Source organism: Papio anubis, chromosome 6 (assembly GCF_008728515.1).
Source record: "Papio anubis isolate 15944 chromosome 6, Panubis1.0, whole genome shotgun sequence".
NCBI lineage: Eukaryota > Metazoa > Chordata > Mammalia > Primates > Cercopithecidae > Papio > Papio anubis.
The window spans coordinates 49,625,301-49,647,858 of NC_044981.1; the positions used below are offsets into that span (position 1 = coordinate 49,625,301).

Here is a 22,558-nt window from a genome sequence, read left to right on the forward strand (position 1 = left end):
GGGCTACATCTGGGTGCTGCAGTAACAAGATAGGGTCCCTGAATCTCTGAATGACCTCACAGAGCGCAACAATCTACCCCGCTAAACTTCCTGCCTACATCTGGGTTGTTATGAGAGAGAGAAATAGACTTGCATCTTAACAAAGCTGCTGTGTTTTGTGGTATTTCTTATTACAGTAGCGTAAATTATACTGTGATAAATATTTTTAGATTGTATAAAATCCATTTGTAGATTTCAGCCAATATATTGGCCATCTGTTCTTTTGCCTTCTTGCTTTCATCATTCTTTTCTTCGCTGCACCTTAGATGCCCTTTGTCTTAGTCTCCCCCTTATTCTTGTTGACAATGGTAAGTACGTCAGACTCCAAGGTTTGTCTTCAGAATCTACCTATAACCACAGAATTTGTTTGACTGCATCTAACCATCTGATTTATTGGCACTGCTAATTTCTTCTTATCAATTCTTCTGCTCTCACTAACTTCCTTACCTAGCTAAGATCTCATGTTCATCTCTAAAATCACTTCCTTATAGATACTTTGCCCAGCAAAGCTGAAATTGTCATGCATCCCAACACCCCACATCCTGTACTCATGCAGCTGGACACTGCTGGAGGAAAGCACAAGACTGAAAGACTATGCTTATGCTTGTTCATATTCCTCCCTTCCCTTCCTCAGCTCTCTTAACTTCCATGCCACATCCCTTAGATAGAAACATTTCTTCTAAACTCATTAAAAAAGGAAACCAACAAATCACATGTCTGTCCTCCTTTGAAGCTACCAATCTGTCCATGTCTCTACTCAAATGCCACTCCTTGCTTACTACAAATAAGATGTTCCTGCATCCATCAAAGGCCAACCCCATCCTGGTGCTTAGAGTCCCACCCCATCTTACAGTCTCAGGTCCTGTCTTCTAGTTAGTAATCGTTATCAGTTTCTCTCTCACTGTACTGTATTTTATCTATCAGCAAACAAGTTTGCTATTTTATGTCTGATATGTTTTGGCTGTGTCCCCACCCAAAACTCATCTCGAATTCCCACATGTTGTGGGAGGGACCCAGTGGAAGATAATTGAATCATAGTAGCAGGTCTTCCCTATGCTGTTCTGGTGATAGTGAATAAGTCTCATGAGATCGGATGCTTTTATAAAGGTGAGTTTCCCTGCACAAGCTCTCTCTTTGCCTGCTGCCATCCATGTAAGATGGGACTTGCTCCTTGCCTTCTGCCACGATTGTGAGGCCTCCCCAGCCACTTGGACTTGTAAGTCCATTATACCTCTTTCTTTTGTAAATTGTCCAGTTTTAGGTATGTCTTTATCAGCAGCTTGAAAATGGACTACTACAATCTCCAACTTAAAAAAAAAAAAACCTAGATGTCTACATCTCTCCCAACTACCTCTCATTCCTTTACTTTTCATTCACTACAAAACTTAGTGAGGAAATTGTCTATGGTCACCACACACACTTCCTTACATCACATTTTCTTCTCAATCCACTCAAATTGGATTGCATGTCTTTCACTGCATGTCCGTTGAGGCTGAACATATTCATCAGAGTCATGAATGACATCTCTGTTGCCAAATCCAATAGCTTCTCTTTTTATTTTACTCCATCCCAGCAGCTTTCTAATTAGTTAACATTCTGTCTTTTTTGATGCCTTTTATTTTCTTTGATTCTGCAACACAATACTTTCCTAATTGTGCTGTTTTTTCATGGGCTACTTCGTTTTTTAATTTTTTTTTTAAATTTTCTATTTCCATAGGTTTTTGAGGAACAGGTAGTAGTTGGTTACTTGAGCAAGTTCTTTAGAGGTGATTTATGAGGTTTTGGTACACTCATCACCTGAGCAGTATACTCTGAACCTTGTGGCTACTGCATTTTTAACTCCTTTGCTGCTTCCTCCTCCTATCCTCACCTTCTAAATATTGGCATACTCTAAGTTGTGACCTGAGCTTTAATTTTTCCAAATTCTTCAGGAATCTTATCGTTTTGTCCACTGTTGTATCCCAAATACCTAAAACAGTTTATGTCACACAGTGGGACCTCAATTAATGTTTTTAAAGTGAATGCATACATTATCTAGCGTCTTGGGAAAAGTGACATTAAATAATATCCCTGTCTTTTGCTCCACACATCCATTTTGGCATGTTTCTGGACTTTGGTCTACTTCTATCTTTCTCATGTGTTGGAGTTTAATAATTGCTCCCTGAGTGGGATGACTCAGCAACTGTTTTTACATGAGCTTATGGATTTGTGTATACAATAAAATAAACTTAACAAACTCTGCACACAAAGACAAAAACAATGGAGTGTTAAACAATTACCATGTGAATTTGCTTTGACTAGACAACTAATATAGATAACACAGTTTTTAATCTTATTTCCCTTAGCACAGTATTTTTTCTTTTATATTGTAACTTGAATTATACAAGCAACAATTCTAATTATAAGGTTCCTCTAAAAGAACTGTAAATTCCAGTTTGCATTTTACTACATTGTGCTCCACCCTTTCTGTCTTTACACAATGGAGAAAGCATTTTGTTTGCAGCATGCTTTGAGGTCAGGAATGAAAGATCTGGTAAGTCCATGGCATTATGAGTACAATGTGTTTAAAGTGGCCTAAGCCATTTGCACAGGAAAACAACATGTTCTAATCCATTTAAGGGCCTTTGTAAGTAATCAGGTCTCCAAGCTTTAATCCACTTCATTATACCTAGGTAGTGAAGCATAGAGGTTTTAAGATTCCTACAATTACTGGCTGATAAGGTACAGTGACTACCAAAGATGCATTAGGCAATGATATTCTAAAGAAAGCACTTACAGCCTGTGACCACATGTCACAGAGAGGTTTGGACTGGGCTGGGTGTATGCTGAGGTAGCATGTCTTCTTATACAACCTGGTCTAAAATTGCCTAAAATATATATTAGACCAAGCTACCTGGTAAGGGTTAGTTATCACCATCCTCTTGGAGAGCCAGTGTCAGGCATTACTGATGCCTCCAGAAACTCAGGTCATATATTGAGTATTCCTAGGTGTTAATCATACATCTAGTAAGCTGATTTTTCTCTCACATTTATAACCGCCAAATAATTGCACCAAATATTTTATGTCTCAGGCATAGCTCCCTGGTTTCTAGCATTCATTCTTATATGTTCTAGCTAATTACAAAATAAAGCCCTGCTGATGACATCCTGCCACAAGAGCTGTATTGTTTAGTGTCTGATGACTAAACTGGGACTGTAGTCAGCAGCTCCACAGTAACAGTCCCACCTGGATGCATCTGGAGTACAGATGTGCAATGAAACAAACTCAGCTCTCTATGTTCAACACTTTCCTGAACTTTCCATCTAAATACATAGACTGTAATTTTCCTTTATAAACTGTGAACCAGGTAAACAGAAAAACTTCAGATTTAGCTAATCTATTATGGGCCAATAATATTATCCCTTTGCAAAGAAATCTATCAGGAAAAATATAAGATTGTATTCTGGTCTTCTAGACATTTTCTTTTGTGTTTTACTTTGTGAAATAATTTGTTATAGCCTAATCTGCATGAGGTCAGTGGTCAGTATAGAACCCCTGGCTACGTTTCTTTAAGAAATAAATATTCGAAGATATTCATTAAAACTTTATTTAGTAGTCAAATATGTTATCCAATATTTATTAGCTGGTTGTTTTTCCTCATATATGTCATGAAATATTACTCATTATTTAACTATCAGAGTTTACACTAAAGCTAGGATTAAATTTCTCCATGTCTTGGAATCTGAGGAAAGAATGAGTGAAGTCTATACTATATTATTTCATTACCAACAGAAATTTATAAGACCTTTTGTATTGTTTTATTGACTTGGTATCTCTTATAATTCAACATTTCTGATTCTGAAGTTTGCATTTGTTCATATTTTCCATCTTTTCAGTGTTGTCTTATCAAAACAGGTAAATAAATAAGATTATAGTACGGGCGCAGTGGCTCATGCCTATAATCCCAGCACTTTGGGAAGTCAAGGCGGGCAGATCACGAGGTCAGGAGTTTGAGACCAGCCTGGCCAATATGGTAAAACCCTGTCTCTACTAAAATTGATAATTAAAAAAAAATTAGCTGGGAGTGGTTGCACACACCTGTAGTCCCAGCTATTCTGGAGGCTGAGGCAGGAGGATCCCTTAAACCCAGAAGGCGGAGGTTGCAGTGAGCAGAGATCACGCCACTGCACTCCAGCCTGGGCAACAGAGTGAGACTCTGTCTTAAATAAATAAATAAATAAATAAATAAATAAATAAATAAAATAAAATAAAATTGTAAGTAAATTAATATTGCTAATTATCATGTGGTTGACTATTGATTACCCTGGACTTCAGAATGTCACTTCTTGGGAGGTAAACAACATTTAATTTAAGCTACTCTATCTTATGTATTCGAATGTAATGCAATATAACATGATGCACACTTTTTATTAAATCAAACTAACTTTCCTCCTCTCTATACATGTATGTAATATGAACACTATTAAAGATTTTGATGCTACAAAAGCTGCTCAGGCATAGTCACCTAGGATGTTCAAGTCCTCAGGATTGAGGGCAAAGGGTATTTTAGGTGAGAGTGTAAGGAATACAACAAGGTGTTTTTTGTTTCATTTAGTGGGTTTCTATTGGTGTTTTTGAACAACTTTCAGCAAAGGCTCCAGCCTGGTGAAGCTGAATTTGAAAGCTTTTTCTGGTTTTTGCCTATACCTCCTAGAAACTGATAATCCATATAGGAGAGATTTTCTCAGCTCTTAAAATATCCCATCGTTGCTCTTGGGGTATCTCATCCTTGTAAGGTAAGTGCACTCTTACATGTAAAAATGTAAATGGATAGTGCCATAGGACATGTTAGTATTCCACTCCATCTTTAGGAGGCTCCTTTCTACTCCACCACACTTTTCAAGGCTCTAATATATACCTATATTTTCCATGCTTGTCAGGAGCCTCCCTAGAGACAAAGTTAATGTGAGAAATGCCATTTGCTCCAGATTCCCTATTTCTCATTCCTACCAAAATGTCTGCTTACCATTCAGAAAATTCATAATCACATGCAAGCACATGTTAAGAAGTTCTACTTAGTGATACTCCTTCTCCTCCTCCTGATAATGTATAGATTAACAAGGATCTTCCGGAGGCAATGACAGAAGATTCACATAACCTGGTATCTGGTAAAAGAAACCTATTTGATCAGTCCAGTCTCATGGTAGCTGTCGTTGCACACCATGAGGTAATGAGAAACCACAGTTTAAAAGCTGGCCTGTGAAAAGTCACTATTCTGACCTGAATAAGTGCCATTAAAAGAGAGATGGTTTATGTGTTATTAAAAATAAGTGAATGTGTTCTTTTCTTGGTGAATTTGAAAAATATCTGAAAATGCACACATTTCTGGTGGTGGATGCGTAATTGTAAATCCGCTATTAAAAACAGGTTGACATCTAGAAATGTTAAAATATCTGTATTATTACGACCTCCCAAAATTATTCCTCTTCAAATTATATACATATATATATTGTGTATATATCGTTATATATACATATATAACTTAAAGTGGAATGTATAAAACCTATAGTGATTTTTTTTCTTAAACTTTAATGCTCATCCAAATCATTTGGGGATCTTGTTAAAATTACAATTCTAATTCAGGAGGTGTGAAATGGAGTCTGAAATTGTCTATTTCTGGCAATCTCCTAGGTGATAAATATGAGGTTGGTCTAATTTATTTAATTAGGCTAATTTATTTAGTTGGTTAAATAAATTATAGTTATTTATACAATGAAATGCTATACAGCAATGGAAATAAACAAATGACAGTTACCTGCAAAAATATGGATAAAACATGTGAACAGCATTGAGTATATAAAGTAAAACAAAAGAATATATATAATATATATGTGTGTGTGTGTGTGTATGTATGTGTATATATGTAAAATTTCACCTAGATAAAATTTTAAAACAGCTAACATATTTTAGAGGCCTACATCAGTAGTAAAACTATAAAGAAAGTGAAAAAGTCACCTCTGTTTAAAAGATCACCTTCATTTAAGGTGAAGAGTTTGTAATGTTATAGAAGGGGGAACCTGGGGGATCGTGGAAGAATGACCTGAGTAGTGGTTATATTGGTAGTTATATGAATCATTGCTTTGAAAATATTCATCTACTGTTAATTTATGTTTTATGTCATAAAACATAAAGGCTACAAAAATATAAGAGAATAATGAAGCACATGTCTACCAGACCTATTTTATTGTGATGTTTTTCTTTGTTAATAACTGAGGAATTACTCTGATGAAATTTACTTTGACGTCCACAGAAAGTTATCTCTGAAAAAAATAGAAATTCAGTCTAGTGTCTCATGGCATAGTAACTTTAAGATAGAATATTTATGGATGAACAAACTTATCTGTAACATCTTACTATATAGTATGTGTTGTTTGATATTGACTGATTTCAATACTAGAGGTAGTTTTGTTTCCTATGTAATTATATTCTTGGTTAAAAAAAAACAGGAAATTGGAGCACAATTTGCATACCACGGTAGATGTATGGTATTTGCCTACATTGCTTCTCTTCCGTTTATGAGCCGTGCTGTTCTGTTAGGTGGCTCTCATGGGACTGTCACTCACATGCCAGCCTGCTCTTAATATCAAAGAGGTCGTATGATCCAGGTCTGGCCAACCATGGTGCCCTACATTTCTGTCCACAATGATAAATCCCAAAGCAGGGCCAGCCCTTCTGCTAGATGTGCTATAAAGGTGCTGGAAGTGAAGGGCTCCTTCTAAGTCTCAGGGAGAATTTTTTGGGGGACCGTGGAAGATGGAATACCTAGTGACCATTTTTCTTCTATTTGGTGAGAAGGGATTTGAAAAGGTAACGAATAAAACAATAAAAATGTAACAATAAGAAACATGAAGTGTTTGGAAAAAGAAGGATGACAAAATTTTTTGAGCACCTGGATCAAGTGGATGAGCCAATAAATTATTGTTGGTTTTTTTTTCGTGTTATTGCCTGAGCTATTTTGAATTTAGTTCCTAATACCCCTGAAAGTCCTAAACATAGTCTAATATAATTCCAGCATTCACAGTCTAAACTTGCTGATTTCTTTGTGTACATTCTCCTTTTAATCAATTTTTTGAAAAATAAAATTAATCCATAATTAATTACTTATAATTAATTGCTAATGAAGGACCTAAATTGTGAAGGATAACACACTTATGGATAATTGATTACCACAAAACTTTGCTGTATTACTCTGTTTATAGGGATTGCTTTCTTAAAGTGAACATAGAATTGGAGAGAGACTAAAATAAAAACAGATTGCTGCCAAATGAAATGAGGTGATGTCCTGGTCAGGTTTCCATCTTCCAGTCTCATTCCATACATGTTGAAATTTTGACTTCTCAGTTTCACAGCCTCACTAAAAGGAAATAACACAGTAAATGTATACACTTTGTTCATGGGTAAAATGTAAAATCTAAGTAAGAGTACTAATGTCTAGAGGCTTCAGCCATACTGTGAGGAAAGTTTCACCAAAAAGGGCTGTAAAGCAGTGGCTACACATTGAATCACCTGAGGAGCTTTATAAAGCTACTGTTAACTGCTCTGGGATATGGCCAAGGTATCAGGATTTTAAAGCAATTCTACTGGGCAGCCAAATTTAAGAAATGTGACAGAAAGGAGCTACTGAGCCTACACAATTCCTTAGCCTCAGTCCCAACTCAGAGGTTTTCCATGGTCCCAACTCATAGGTTTTGAAGGACTTGGACAAGTTAATGCCAGTGAAGGTGGTGTATGGAGGAACAGATAACCCTGTCTTCTGGGAGCATCTGGGGATTATTTTCAGACTGGACTATACCACAATGCCCTTGGGCTACTTACTGTGCCTCACCTGAACCTTGCTCATTGCAGGGTTTCAGGGGACTTCTCAGCTGAATAACAAGGAAGCACTCCTAGGCCTACTCTCATTTAAACACAGCTTGCATCTGAAATCATTCTCCATAGATTTCAACTGCTTTCTGCCAGAGCTCCTTCTTCCTCTCTCCTCATTAGAACAACAACAGTGAAAACAACAAAAACACAAAAGCAGAAACAAATAAAAAACTACAAGGCAATGTTCTTAACCAAAGATTCAGGAACCCCAATGGGCAAACATGATCATTTTGGAGTAAGCAAAACTCACCTGTAAAGATTTTTTTAAAAATACCACACTATCTCCTTTCCTCTTTACCTAATAGCTATCGCAGGAGTGTCCAATCTTTTGGCTTCCCTGGGCCACACTGGAAGAAGAAGAAGAAGAATTGTTTTGGGCCACACATAAAATACACTAACACTAATGATAGGTGATGAGCTAAAAAAAAAAATACATACATATATATATATATCTTTTATATATATAAAACATTATATATATCTTATAATGTTTTAAGAAAGTTTACAAATTTGTGTTGGGCTGCATTCAAAGCCGTCCTGGGCCACATGTGGCTTGCAGGCTGTGGGATGGACAGGCTTAATCTATTGCTTCACACTCAGGTAAATTTCACAGGTAATTCTGATAAGCATATCTGGTACAATTCTTCATTGCTAGGTTGGCCCCTGGATAGGTTTCAAGAAGTCTATGGATTGTTCCCTCCTGCAAATGATAAGCAACATTTTATGCTTGTGACTTTGGTTGGTATACAGAAATAGATCATTAAAAAAAATTAAATTATGAAATGGGCCTGTAAGTTCTCTCCTATTTAAAATCACTTCAGTACATTAAAAGTATAAATCCCCACTGGAAGATATTCACTTTTCTCATAAAAAGACAGTTATTCTTCTAGCTGTTATTAATAAGACTTTCTAACAAGACTTTCTAGCTAGATGAAACTTCAGAATTCCATTTTTGAAAAGATTACTTTAGTTCAGTTATGAAACACTAATTCATACTAACCATTAGTCACACACTTTTCTATGGTCCGGGGAAGACGAGGCTAACATGCTCTTTCGGATGTTTACTACTGTGAGAGAATTGTAAGTTTACTTCAGTGTAACCATAATTCCTTTACTGTTTTATTAGAATCTCTAGTTTTTTAATTATAAAAAAGTGTACTAGTGAAACAATTTATAGTTGATATAGGTTGGCTATTTGTCCCCCCCCCCCGACCCCAAATCTCATGCTGAAATTTGATCTGCAATGTTGGAGGAGCGGCCTAGTGGGAAGTGTTTGGGTTATGGGGTGGATGTCTCATGAAGACCTTGGTGCCATCTTTGGGGTAATGAGTGAGTTCTCTATTAGTTCTTCTGAGAGCTGACTGTTGAAAAGAGCTTGGCTCCTCCCTCCCCTGTCTCACCTCTTCTCTCACCATGTGATGTGCACACACTGGCTCCCCTTCACCTTCCACCGTGAGTGGAAGCTTCCTGAGGCCCTCATCTGATGCAGATGTTGACACCATGCTTCTTCCATAGTTTGCTGAACCATGAGCCAAATGAACCTTTTTTTCTTTATAAATTACCCAGCCTTAGGTATTCCTTTATTCCTTCGTAGCAACACAAATGGACTAAGACAATTAATTATTCTCACCTCTCCCTTTCCTCCATTCCCTGGAGATGGCCAATACAGTGTCCTATGTATCAGGTAAGTACAAATACATACAGTGTGTGTGTGTGTGTGTCTCTATGTGTGTGTGTGTGTGTGTGATTCTAAAAACAAAAATGCAACCACATAATTCAATTTGCTTTTCTCACTTAACAACATATCTTAAATATTTTTCCAGGATACAAAACTGCTTTTGAAAGCATATACAGTATTATTTTCTGAAAGCATCAGATCTTTCATAATGAGCATGCTTTCTGTGAAATGGAAATGGAAATATAGTCTTGGAATATCAAAGTCAGCTGCTTTTATCAAAGCCGGCATTCTCTTCTCTCCTGTGTCATTCACCTGTGCATGCTCCATAGTCCTCCACCCTCTGCCTTCCTTCATTCACCCTATGAGAGGATGGTGCCCTGCTCTCACTCAGTCTATGCAGTCCTTTCAGAAGACATTTGCAGGGCTCTGAGGTTGCTTCATACATAGGTTTCCTTCTAATACATATTTCATTCAGAAACTATTCTGTTGAGTGAGCTTGCATGCATGTTTTCCATTGTGAGCAAAGAAAAATAGATTTAGCACTAAAATGTACCATCTGTGTCAATATGTGTCAATATGTGATGGCATAGATTTAAATCTGAGCACATTTGTTAGTTTTAATTCTAGTGCATCCAGGGCTGCAGTCATTGTTTCCCCAGGCCTCTGAAGAAAGATCTTCCTGAGATCACCAAATCCTTTCTTAGAAGTCGGGTCAAAATTCTATTGAGAAAGGTCTCTCTTGGGTAGGAGCTACCCAGAACCTTCCTGCCTGACTTGTTCATTGAGTGTTTTTACACCTAAAACGGCACTGTGTACAAGGCTACTGAGAACAGAGTTAGACGTGAGATCTTTTTAATCTCTCGTGCCACAAATCCTTTCTCTTTTGCTTTATGCTTTATGTTATGCTTTGTTGCAACACAAATATTTAAGATTAGTTTTTTACCCTCAAGATGCCCCTTTCATTGAGAAGATTCTTCCTAGTTTGAGCCAGGATATCAGGAATGTGGAAAAGCCAGTGAAGTTTTAATTGGATTAAACTCTGTGTGTCCCTCCACCCCACAACCTCCTCACTGGCAACTTTCTTGACAGCTTAACTAACAAGATAATATGCAACAAAGAGATGTGGCATTCAGCAGGGCCTCCTGCCTTACCTGGGGGGAATACACCTGGGCCAGCTGTGAGTAGCAACAGGATAACAGGTAACCGACAACAACCCTCACTCTGATACTGTCACCAACTCTCAGGCTTTGTGCATTTCTGAGATGAAATTCAAACCTTAAATTTTAGCTGCTCAAAGTGATTGGATTCAGCAGGCGCATCCTGAACTTGCCGTGGAAGTGCCAGAGGGGGAGCAAAGCCACTTCCCTGGTCTTTAATTCCCTTGGCCAAAAAAAATCAAAATCTGTCCATTTGGCACCTTTGAGAGGGAAAAAGGGCAATACAGATTTTCCTTAATAAAATAATGCCGGCTATTAAAGAGCAGTCTTGCTGATGTCATTTGACGCCCTTCTCTCACAGGGCTGGCAGGCACGAGGCCAGGATGTAGGGAAGTGCAATTGGAGACATTAGTTACAGCACCTTAGGTACGGTAGCAAGATAATATTTGATAAATGAAAATAAATCCAGGCAGACACAATTTCCAAATAGGTTTTAGAAGTACCTGTCACTTTCAGACTCTCTTCTTAAGCGTAACCCTTGGTGAGCGAATCCATTTTACCGCTTCTTCTAGGTAGAAAATTTTAGTGTGCCCTAGAAGAATTCAGTATTTCTAGGAGGAGACTGACAGTCACATCTTCATGAGAATGGGAGACTCTGCAAAAGCTCATTTCAAATAGTTTTCATCTAAAACTGGAGTTATTGAATGCCTATACTTTCACTTCAAAAGCCTTGGGAGGAATCAAGTGACCCCCAAAATATTGACCTCACAAACAGAAGTGTTAGTATCTCAAATACCTTTCACAGGAAGACACCCATTTCATGTCATGAGAAGGCAGTTGAGGTGTCTGATGTGTAGTGCATGGCCAAAAATAATCCTGTAATGATCTGGAGCATTATTAGAATTAGGGTTTAAATAAAACTGTACTGAGACTGGCAGCTGTGCTTGAAAATCCCCGCCAAGGTGTAAAAGGGTTCTACTTGATCCCATCCTGGGGACAGGTTTTGATACTGGATAGTGTAAAGAGATGGAGAATACAAGGGAAGCTGTAACCTAGAGATCCAAATGAGCTTCCTGCCTTGAATGTGTTTTCCACTTACATGCAAAAGATCTGTTAATATGGGGAAGGTTGAGCCAAGAGTTCCAGTAACCAAAAGGTAGAAGAGGGGAACAAAAACAGATACTGTGTAAGAATGAAATTAAAATGACCTGAGAAGGGGTCTAATTTGACATAGTTTGAACTAGAAATAGCACAGTGTTTTCACTTTTTGTGTTTTTAGGTTCACTATACCCAACAGTAACAAAGAAAATGTTATCTGTGTGCTGGGAAACTTTTACTGTATTAGAGAGACAGGAGTGGTATAGTAGAAAGGTGTCAGGAGACCTGAATTTCAGTCCTAATTTGGTACTTACGGCCTATGGTTTATTACTGAATAGGATAAATACCTCCTATGTTACTGGCACTGTTTTATGAGCAACTGAATACTCTAAGTCAGTTGATCTTGGGAGCTTTAGTTTCTTCAAAATTCATGTATTTATTATGAAGGCTGAATTTAATAATGTAAAGAAAGTAGTCTTTCTTTGTTCTCCTCCTTCTTTTTCTCCTCTTCCTCCTCCTTCCGCTTCTCATATTTGTTCTTCTCCTTTTAGTCCTTCTCCTTCTCCACCTCCTCCTCCTCTTCCTTCTTCCTCATCTTGTTTTGTAAATTCTCTAATGGTAAGCTCTGTTCCTCAGTTCCCGCAGCTATAATATGTGCATAGTAACAGTACCTACTTTATAGGGTTCTTATGAAGATTAAATGATACAATCCATCTTAATTGCTTAAGAATGTACATCGTGTGTAGTAACACAGCACTCCTCAGTTGATTTTATCAGGGATTAATATTACAGCTATTTGATTATGTTTATGCACGTTGCAATCTGGTGGGAAGTATGCATGAGAATGCAGGATTTCTATCTCCTGTTTTCACTTTTGTCTTTAAGTATAGGAATTTTGTCTTAAGACAAATTTGGTCCTTTCACAACAGGGCACAGCATGAAAAGCCGCCATGAAGGAGAAACTTTCCATTCCACGGAGGCAGCTGGTGACAGGGACTATCCTGATACAAGAGGAAGGCAGGAGGTAGTGGTCACCCTTTCCTATTCAAAGTTGGCCCAGCAATAAGAGGCTGGACTCTCACCATCTTAAGAAAATGAGACTAGACAACTCTACCTTGGACTTCCAGAAAATCCTACTGCCAGCTCCTGCAAATCAGGTTAAAAAATCTGAAAAAGAAGAAAAAAAAATAAAAATTATCCCCATTCTGTAAAAAACAAACCTGAAACAGGATTTGTTTCACCACATTTCTGAAGTCTGGAAAGTCAGGCTTTCATTGAAGGCAATGAAAGTGTAGTTCATTGTTGTCTTACTCTGCAAAACTTTTAGGAAGAAAACATGAAATACTGGGCTTCTGACTAATGACAACAAACATAAAAAAAGAAGATTGAATGCTCAGGCTAAGAATTATTTACCTGTGCCCGTGAATCCATAGTAGGTATATTAATTGACTTCATGGATTATCTGAAAACTCTAAAATTATAAGCAAATTTAGTGGTGATATGCATGCATTTTTGTAAAAGGAGTTCTGAACTTTAATCTGATGTTCAAAGAGCTCTAAAACTTCAAAAGGGTTAAGTACTCTACAACAATATACTACTTTTATAAATAAGGGTTATCTTTTTTATCTTCATGTTGCATAAGAAAGTTGCAAAAGCATTCTACAATAACTTGGCATCAAGGCCAGAAAAATGTTGACTCTCGCTTTCCTGAGAGCCAACAGGAACTGTGGGAGTAGGAAGTGGCCAAGGCCTATGTCTTTGGCTTCCAGCGAGGAGATCAGTTCCTTTTCTTGAGTTGAATGAGTGTAGGAGTTTTCTGGCTCTGTCCTAGACTCTGGAAAAACCATCCAATAGTGGCCATCATTTTTCCTGAAGGTGATGTGACTTTTCAGAATTCCTCCCACTTCCATCAGACCCTTCTCTAAAATTAGTTGCTGTAGAGGTCACAAGCTTGAAGTTCTCCATTTCATCTCAGACATTACTTCAATGTGTCTCTCCCCCTCCACTGGTCCCAAGGAGGATGAGGCTAGATAGTGAATGGTTTATCACAACTCATTCCCATCCTGGAGACCTACTAACAGTGAGTGAGGAAGGGCATATTTTGTACAGAGTGTCTTATATTGTAAGTAGAATAGATAATCTTTCTTAATATCAGTATCTATCATTAGTGAAGGTTTTTTAGTGAAGGTTTTCTTGATTGTGCCAAGCAGTAGACACTTTATATTTTCCCACTTAATCCCTGTAACAACACTATCACATCGTTAAAATTATCAGGATGCAGATAAGTGAATTAGGGCTCACAGACGTTAAACAAGTTATCCCAGGTAACACAGCTAGCAAATAACAGAGTTTAAACGCATGTCAGTCTGTATGTCTTCAAAGTTCAAGCTCTTAACTACCATTCTGTAGCAGTATAGCGATTTATATTAGATTGTAAAGTATCCAACAGTTTTGTTTATCCCTAGTTTATTTTAAAAGATGTTCAACTGTTTGGTTTGAAAAGATCTTCCCTAAACATAAACTGCCTGCGTATTTCCATGACGGAAAAAATGAATACTCCTTCTACATCTCTAAATGATGAGTTGCAAACATAGATACTGAAAGATGGGAGACACAAGAGTGAAGCAGGAGAGGTGGTACTGTGAAATATGACATGTATATTATTTAAACATTTGTTATGCATATCAGTTTATGGCATACATATTCTTTAAAATTTTTTTAAATTTATCCATGTTTAATGTTTTAAAATATATCCATGTAGCCAATGTTACATGGATATTTTGCATAGTAGTGAAGTCAAGGCTCTGAATGTCTCCATCACTAATTTTTGACAATGTTGACAAAAACACAGTGGGGAAAGGACACTCTTTTCAGTAGATAGTGCTAGGAAAATTGGGATCACCATATTCTGAAGAATGAAACCTGACCCCTATCTCTCACCATATACAAGAATAAACTCAAGATGGATTAGAGACTTAAATGTATGACCTGAAACTATAAAAATATTAGAAGAAAATCTAGGGAAATCTCTTCTGGACATTGTTCCAAGCAAAGAGTTTATGACTAAGACCTCAAAAGCATAGACAACAGAAACAAAAATAGACAATGGGACATACTTTAACTAAAAAGCTTCTGCACAGCACATATGTTTTTTATATCCGTTATGATCGTAGTTAACAATTAACAGAATATGTGAAAGACCACATCTTAAATAAATGAGGACTTTGATTTTCATACTTCAGAAGTGTATATGTGAGCCATCCATGGCTAGTGTGGTGGCTCAAATGTGCCATCACGGGGCAGTCTCCTGTCTTCATCTTTCGCCATCCTTAACCTATTCTGTCTTCATATTCATAAAATAATGACTGTACCTCTGGTCATTGTTTTCATGTTCCAAGAGGGCAAAGGACAAAGATCAAATACAGAACTGGGACCACGGCAGCTAGGTCTGCCCTGGTGCCAGTCACACAGCCATTCCTAACTGTAAGAGAAACTGGGGAGGTGAGTATTGTTTCTAAGCACATCGCCATTGCAAACAAAGATGAGGCTATGCCAGTAAGGAAGAAGAGGTGTATAGTTATTGGGCAGTCGGATATAGGAGCAGCAACAGTTCACAAAGGTAAGCAGCTGCAAGGCAATTCAGGGGAAGCTCCCATTTCTCTAGCTGCAAGCCACTGTTGTCACCTTAGCTACATCACTCCATGACACAAACCCTGGGGTAAAACATAGCTGGGGCCTGCGTTATATACAACCCCCAGGTTTCTGTTGTGTGCTGTCCCAGATACAAAGAACTCACTGAGAGACTGTGCTCAGTGCTATACACCTGAAAAAACATGGGCTTGGATTCAGAAGACCAGAGTTCAAGCCTTTCATCTGCCATTTACCACCAGTGTGAGCTTAGGCAAGTCATCAGCCTCATGTGTAAAGTGTAGATGATAACACTGCCTTAGGAAATGGGGTTTCTGAGAAGTTTAAATGAGATGATGTTTATAAAAACACCTTACGGGAAATTGAGTATAAATATCACCTGTGGTTATGATGATTTTCAATTGAGCACTCAATTTGTTCATTTACTTTATTTTATTATAGAAGTCACTGCATTTTAATAATTGTATATTCAAGTCTTTGCTCCACACCAGGGGAGTCCAATCTTTCGGCTTCCCTGGAACACATTGGAAGAATTGTCTTGGGCCACACATAAAATACACTAACACTAACAATAGCTGATGGACTAGAAAAAAAATGCAAAAAAAGAAAATCTCATAATGTTTTAAGAAAGTTTACAAATTTGTATTGGGCCACATTCAAAGCCATCCTGGGCTGCATGAAACCCACAGGCTGCAAGTTGGACAAGTTTGCTCTACATGAATCATCATGCTATGCACTGATGCTACAGAAAAAAAATATGTAGAGGTATAGACAGCATCCTCAGGGTGCTCACATCTCACAATGCCTGTCTCCCTTTCAGATATGCCCTTCTCCATCTTCTTCTGCAGAATAATTTCTCTGTGAAACTCAGCACTCAGCTCAGAAGCATCTTCAGGGCCTTCCCCAAGTTTTCTGTGGTCCTTTGGCTTCCACAACATTGCACTTTCCTGGTTCTTCTCAAATTGTTCTTCCCTTTTGTTTTTGCTTTTTCGTCTTGTCTCTTTCGTATTTGGACTACAGACACTCTCAGGTTCTCTGTGCCTCAGTCGTGACTCTTCTTAATTGGCAAGTCCTATGGGTTAACCTCAGCCACATTCATGCTTCCTTCTATTTCAGTGTCCTGATGACTATCTAATCTGTAGAAGTGATTCAGACCTGTGTCCCAAGCTTCAGAACCATATATCCGACGGTTTGCTAGACATTGCCAGCAGATATCCCAAACCATCTCAAGTGCAAAATATTCAAAAGTGGACTCTTCCTCATCCTTTGGACTGTGATCCCAATTCTATATTCTCTATTTCAGGCAGCCTTACTATCTACCTACTTGTCTGAGCTAGAATACTGTGAGTAAATCCTCATCCTCTCTGTTTTCTCTTTCACATCCAATCATTTATGAAGTTTTTCCTTAGCCCTAACATATTTTTCTCTTCTTCCTCATGACCACCACTGTTGATTTGAAAGCTTCAATTGGCCCCTGTATGAAGAATCTTAACAACATCCTATCTTACTCCAATGTCATTCTACTGGTCACAGGTGCTGGCATGAGTGATCGCGCCAAAACAAAACGGACCAAATCACTCTGCTTCAAAGCCATTTACAGCTACCTACGGTGTCTCCCACTGAGCATTTCTACTGCTCACTCTCCAAGGCAGAGACTTTTACTCAGCATATCTGTGAGTTGCCTGAGGACTCATCCAGCGTGGGGACCTTTCTATTTTGGCCTGTGTGCACATGTACATAAAATGTAATGATGTCTCCCCACAGTTCCATGGAACTCACATTCCTTAGTCACGGGCTGAATTTGCTGGACTGCACTCATTATTCCATGTATACTTCTGTTTTATGGTTTAGATTGATTATATTGACATTAGCGGTTAAAAAATTGGGAACCATTTTAACACTTAAATGGACTACACTTAAATCTGGGTGTGTGAAGGGTAGGTCTTTTTTGCCTTTATATTCTGTAAACCCTGCGTCATATTCCGAAGTAGAATCAAGAAGGAATGTGACAGTTGGAAAATTGATCAGAACTCCTGAGCAGTTACTTGGACTCTGTCTAGATTTTTTTTCCCCTCACTGATGTAGCAGAGCCCATTAATATGGAAGAACCTGAATAGTCAAAATTAGTCCCTCCCTGAGACTGCAGGTAGGAAAAGCATGTCCTTTGATGTTAACCTTCCTAAAAGGCTCAGATACACTAACTACAGCCATGGTGACATCACCCCTTTGTGTTTGTGTGAATGGGCTAGATTAAGGAGATTAAGAAAGGAGTGGGTCAGAGGTAAACGTGGTTGAATGGCAGTGGAAGGGGTGGGGCAGCAAATCTTCCCCATCTTAAGAAAACAGTCTTCATTCACGTCTTTACATGCATTTGGAAGCAGAGCAGCAGGTAGATTTTCGAATCGCAACCTCTGCTCTGGGCTCTGTGTTCAATTTTTAGCTCTGGCTCTAGCAAACGGAGGACAAGGCTCATTACTGCATACGTGAGGTTTTGTTTGCTTTTCAATCAAAGAGGAAGAAGCATTAGGTCATTCTCACAAGATGACACGGAAAGCTTATTGAAATGCCTTTGCAGATAGTGAGGGGAAATGTTGTTACCTAAATTTAATGATTAAGTGCATGACATATTAAACCACCCTCCTCTGGGACTTACATGCTAATGAATAGTTCCAGCATTCATTTCAGGTTTTTAGGTACCTAAGGCAAAATGATACACACTCTATAGTGTATATAAGAATGTCAGCTTTACATAGTATGTTTTCTAATTTTTAAAGAAGTTAACGAAATGTACAGATATCCCTTTCCTCACTAGTAATGTTCCTGTCTAGTTGTTGGTTCATTAGTGCTGCCAATATGACTTGTCAAAAAATGCTAATCTATCCATAGCATTTTCTGGTTTGAAATCTATCAACATAAGATATATTCCAAGCTTCAACTATGAAATCCTTTCCCTTCTGGGCTCTGAGTACATCTTTCCATACTGATTTTATCCTCTCCACAATTTCCCCATTTACACCACATACAAGTAGTGTGTATACATACATGCACAAAGGCACAGACACACAAGCACATGCACGTGGGCACACGCCTCACACAAGGACACAAATCTGTTTGCACATTCACAGCTCATATATGTATACAAAGATGTATATATACAAATGGGCAAACATATAAGACATACAGCCACATATAAAAGAACATGTATACAAACATGCATATAGGCACACACATGATGTGCACATACATAAGAGTACACATGGATGCATATACACAAGTATTTATACATATACCTGCACAAGCACACATGTATGCACATACACACATACACATGGGTATGTACTGACACACAGGCATACATGTAAGAGCACACACAGCTGTGTTTATGCACATACACTTATGGAGCTATGTAGAAAGACACACGTAGGGACATTCACACATACACACAGGCAGCATCCAAGGACACACACCCTATACTCCACTTCATGTGATTAATTCATGTTCCTTCTTTGATCTCACTCCCAGCAAGGTGGTATAGCCTTTTATTCAGTTCATAAACTAATGAGGCTTCTTGCTTTTCCCAAGAGCACATGAATGCTACTCTCATATTAGCAGAATGCTAAAACACCTGGCTCTTTCCTTCACCCTGCATGTAGAAGTACTCGTCATAGAAATCTGTTAGGGAGCATCATTTGAACTCACCATTGTTCAGAAATAGGCTTTTATAGAGGATCATAGAATCATGGGCAGCCCATGCATTCTCCTAGACCACAAATGTTCAAAAGAAATACAATGAGAGCCACAGATGTAAGGTGCACATGTACTTTTTTTTTTTTTTTTTTTTTTTTTAGACGGAGTCTCGCTCTGTCGCCCAGGCTGGAGTGCAGCAGCCAGATCTCAGCTCACTGCAAGCTCCGCCTCCCGGGTTTACACCATTCTCCTGCCTCAGCCTCCTGAGTAGCTGGGACTACAGGCGCCCGCCACCTCGCCTGGCTAGGTTTTTGTATTTTTTTAGTAGAGACGAGGTTTCACCGTGTTAGGCAGGATGGTCTCTATCTCCTGACCTCGTGATCCGCGTGTCTCGGCCTCCCAAAGTGCTGGGATTACAGGCTTGAGCCACCGTGCCCAGCCGCACATGTACTTTAAGGTTTTCTAGTAGCCACACTGAAAATTAACAAGAAGAAACAGATAAAGTAAATTTTAATAACGTAAAGACTTTGCAAAATTCTCTCCAGATCAAATCAAATCAATAAAGAGTCAAGCATTGAAGGCTCAGAAGCTTAGAGATAAATGTGTGGTTCATCTCTGGCAAATGTTGTATGGAACTTGAAGCACATCTTTTGTAAGCTTCCTTAACGCCAGATTCATTCATTTTGATCTTTTTATTTTCCCTCTGCCTAATTTTAAGTTGTTTTTCATGTGTTTTTGCCTTGCTATATTAAATCCATTTTTTGGACAGGTGTGGTGGCTCACACCTTTAATCCCAGGAATTTGGGAGGTGGAGGCGGGCAGATCACTTAAGGTCAGGAGTTCGAGACCAGCCTGGCCAACATGATGAAACCCTGTCTCTACTAAAAGTACAAAAATTAGCCAGGCATGGTGGTGCACACCTGTAATCCCAGCTACTGGGGAGGCTGAGGCAAGAGAATCTCCTGAACCCAGAAGGTGCAGGTCGCAGTAAGCTGAGATCGTGCCAGTGCACTCCAGCCTGGGCAACAGAGGGAAACCCTGTCTCAAAATAAATGAGTAAATAAAATAAAATAAATGCATTTTTAAAAGCCATTTTAAGTGCTTTTTTTGTTGTCTGGTCTTATAATAAGACAAGTTAAAAAGAAGGAAAATATAAGAAGATACTCATGTTCTTTCATATTTCCATTATCCATGTTCACCTCTTGGGGAAGCCATTTCTGAAGCCTTCTCCCCTCTCCAGGGCGAGGAGCAACTTGCTCTATGCACTCCAGGGGCTTACAGTACAGTTCGTTCTACAAAAATAATCACAGTATGTGTTGCTAAAAACTACTGTGTTATAAAAAATCGAGCAGTAAAAACCACAGGACTTATGGGAAAAATGGGATTGGGGCACAACATTTAAAAACTTTGTTAGTGACACATTAGCATGAAGAGGATAGAAACCTAATAAAAACAACAACAGAGTTGGACACCTATGAAATGATTAAGAAATACATAAATATTATACTCGCAAAAACCACAATCCCTTTTGCATTGACCTAATACTATAGTAAATATGGCGCTTGATCTTGAAAAAGACTCAAAATTGGCTTGTGGAAGTGGGCATCTGACAGGTTGACCTGGTGAGTTATAATAAAGAGATGCAAGGAGGGTTATCTGAAATTGGATGGAAAGTTGAAACACTATACAAGGATAGGTGTGTTTCATAAGCCATGTGGTGAGTTGAGGAAGCCGACGCATGTTCAGATGTGTGCATGCGTACGTTTTTGCAAACCCACATGCTGCTCAATTCATCTGGGTTCAGTTTTCTGTGTTCCTCTAGTGTTCCTTACAGATGCAAAATTCATTTATGCCTACGTTGTTCCCTATGTTAACAATCCTTGGAACAAATTTTTGTGTTTGAAATTGAGTATTGTAGCTTGAGTGCAGTTATTTATGTTATGGCCATATTTGTATCTGTATATTTTTGGCCACATTCATGTTGTACTCTTTTTTCTGGTCTAGACTGTAGATCCCTTGGAGGTAAGAATCACGTATCATCTTTGAATCATCTTTCTATCATCTGTTCCTCCCTAACCCAGTGCCTGACACACAGGGAGTACCTGATGTATTATTCAAATTGTGTTAATCTATGTTATATTTCACTGTCTTTTATATATATATATACACACACACACACACACACATATCTACACACTTTAAGTTCTGGGATACATGTGCAGAATGCGCAGGTTTGTTACATGTGCCATGGTGGTTTGTTGCACCCATCAACCCATCATCTGCATTTGGTATTTCTCCTAATGCTATCCCTCCTCTAGCCCCCCAACACCTGACAGGCCTGGGTGTGTGATGTTCCCCTCTGTGTGCCCATATGTTCTCATCGTTCAACTCCCACTTATGAGTGAGAATGTGCAGTGTTAGGTTTTCTTTTCCTGTGTTAGTTTGCTGAGAATGATGGTTTCCAGTTTCATTCATGTCCCTACAAAGGACATGAGTTCATTCTTTTTTATGACTGCATAATATCCCATGGTGTATGTGCCATATTTTCTTTATCCAGTCTAACATTGATGAACATTTGGGTTCCAAGTCTGTGCTATTGTGAATAGTGGTGCAATAAACATACGTGTGCATGTGTCTTCATAGTAACATGATTTATAATCCTTTGGGTATATACCCAGTAATGGGATTGCTGGGTCAAATGGTATTTCTGGTTCTAGATCCTTGAGGAATCACCACGTTGTCTTCCACAATGCTTGAACTAATTTACACTTCCACCAACAATGTAAAGGCGTTCCTATTTCTCCACATCCTCTCAAGCATCTGTTGTTTCCTGACTTTTTAATGATCTCCATTCTAACTGGCATGAGATGGTATCTCATTGTGGTTTTGATTTGCATTTCTCTAATGACCAGTGATGATAAGCTTTTTTTCACATATTTGTCAGCCACGTAAGTATCTTCTTTTGAGAGGTGTCTGTTCACATCCTTCTCCCACTTTTTGATGGGGCTGTTTGTTTTTTTCTTATAAATTTGTTTAAGTTCCCTGTAGATTCTGGATATTAGCCCTTTGTCAGATGGATAGATTGCAAAAATTTTCTCTCATTTTGTAGGTTGCCTGTTCACTCTGATAATAGTTCCTTTTGCTGTGCAGAAGCTCTTAGTTTAATTATATCCCATTTGTCAATTTTGGCTTTTGTTGCCATTGCTTTTGCTGTTTTAGTCATGAAGTCTTTGCCCATATCTATGCCCTGAATGGTATTGCTTAGGTTTTCTCCTCTCATTTTTAAAGTCTTAGTTCTTACATTTAAGTCTTTAATCCATCTTAAGTTATTTTTTGTATAAGGTG

General features: G+C 38.4%; 1 long non-coding RNA gene across 1 annotated transcript in view; it reads left to right on the forward strand.

Moving 5' to 3' along the window:
- Positions 1-13,143, forward strand: part of LOC110743080 — a 345,865-nt gene extending 332,722 nt beyond the window's left edge. The window contains exon 4 of the long non-coding RNA XR_002521581.2: positions 12,808-13,143. This is a non-coding gene — a long non-coding RNA (uncharacterized LOC110743080). The remainder of the gene's footprint in view (positions 1-12,807) is intronic.
- The last annotated feature ends 9,415 nt before the right edge of the window (positions 13,144-22,558 follow it).